This window comes from Melanostigma gelatinosum (assembly GCF_949748355.1).
Source record: "Melanostigma gelatinosum genome assembly, chromosome: 7".
NCBI lineage: Eukaryota > Metazoa > Chordata > Actinopteri > Perciformes > Zoarcidae > Melanostigma > Melanostigma gelatinosum.
Window position 1 is genome coordinate 13,206,372 of NC_136640.1, and position 2,200 is coordinate 13,208,571.

A 2,200-nucleotide genomic window follows, 5' to 3' on the forward strand; every position below is an offset into this window, starting at 1 on the left:
ACTTGTTCATTCAAAGTTTATGATTATTGAATGTGTCACGTGTCTAAATTGCTCCGAATTTGACAATGCACTTCCTTGGGTCAAAAAATATATCATCCAAACATCTAAACCATGTATGCAGTTGTCTTTTCATTTGGTTATCGTTGTTTGACAAAGTGTATTTTTAATCGATGAGGAAAAAAGCATTTACTGCACACAAATAAATCTAAACCTTATGTAAATGTACTGTTTCTTTCTGTGAAGTCTACAAAGTTTCATAGCACATCAAAGGCATCTGGAAAAAGCTAAAACATTAATAACTCATTACATCTCCACAATGACATCAATAAGGTCATCCCAGAAATGACTCTGGAGCGCTGCATGTTTGTCATTCAGGCTGTTTCCTGCTGAGGCATCGATCACATTAAGTGTTTGAACATCAATCTTTGCTTATTTTTAGGGCTGTGAAGCTTTTCTCTCATGACTCACTTTGCTCCATGACGCGCTCTTCTCAGGAAAATTTGATTTTGGAAAAAGTCTGTAGACATAAAGCTCAATTGTTTTCATGAGTTCCAAAACGGCACTTCACATAATGTTGCTCAGCGTCACTTAAAACAATGACAGCACTCATTGCTATGTATTTGTTGGTTTACAGCAGATCTGCAACACAATGACACATTTACAAGGTCACAACACTGCGCAGTAAATCATCAGATTCATTATTTTGAGCTGTTTCCATGGTTTAAAGTAAAGTGATTTTCCTGTTTCACAGCTTTACATGAAGTTATTTAAAAGCTGGGGTTAATTATTCAGAGAAAGACGTGACTTTATAACAATGTGTACAACTGTTCTGATAAAAATGAATTCAATATTTATTATTTTGGGTTTTCTAAATAGATTTGCCACCTAAGTATTCATACTCCTTTTAGCTCTGTTGAGCTCCGTCGGGAGTAGACCGTGCGTCAGCCCTGAGAGACGGAGACAGACCTTCTGTTTGCAGTCTGATCCCGGGGGACGGCCTCGACGCCACACCTGATCAGCAAACCCTCTGATGCTACTGTTACACAGGTTAGAGCCAGCCTTCCACCAGCCCGCAGTGACTCCCGGCACCGGGGTTTTCCACCAGCCGAATCTAAGACACCTCAGCTGCATTTCCCTGCTGTTAGTCAGTGTTAGTTAATTAGTAAAATTGACTTCTCCTTTTTTTTAACTGATGACTATTTAGATTGTATGGACTCGTGGAGAGAGGAAATGCTGCCCCCTATTTTTTGGGAGCGTCTGGCTAGAGATTACTCAGGGCACCTTTAAGTCAGTGAGTTGATCAAAACAAGTCAAATCCAAAACATAAAAATATCAAACTTGTTTTCCTGAAAAATGTGACTTGTATGCACTGCATATGTAATATGATAATATTTTGGCAAGAGCAACGGCTGGCAGTACAATTGGCACTGTCGGCTATTGGCTGTTATTGACATATGTCTGGCTAAATTTAGACTTTACAAGTAACTGTCACAAGTCATTGCTGTCATGGCAGCAACCAAGCCTTTTTGCATCTTGCCCAACTCCTGTCATTTTAAAGGCTGCATTCCATCTCTGTCCAGCCGTCCTCGAGCGCGATCATCATCTGACCTTCACCCCCGATCCCTGTTCCCTCATCAGCTCCTCGGTATACACACCGTCCCTTCAGCCACGCAAGTCATTCCTCATGCTTATGCCCCGTTAGTTGAATGTTCTGACTTCCTGTCTGTTAACAGACCTTTTTTTTCAGTGATCAAGTAAAATAAAAAAATAAAGACACAAAGATGTTTTATTCATATCACCCTTACTACAAGAAGTCAGAAGTCAGTTTCATTGAGTGTTGTGCACAGATAATGTGAATTGTTGTGCCTTTTATTGAAGGGCTAAAGAGCCTCATTCATTTCCCTACTATCATCTTGGAAGCATTTACTTCACACACCAGCACACTGAGCGGGTGCGTGTGTGTGTGTGTGTGTGTGTGTGTGTGTGTGTGTGTGTGTGTGTGTGTGTGTGTGTGTGTGTTTACAGCTGTTTCTGCTTTTTCCATGAGGCCAAGTCACCTTTCTATCCAGATTTGCCGCTCTCCTTCCCACTGTCACTGAATAAGTGATGAGCACGTTGATCGATGAGCAATGTTGTGCGACACTTTGCTGAAAGAGGAAAAAGAAGAAAATAAGTAGTTGAACAGAGAATAAGTCCAAAC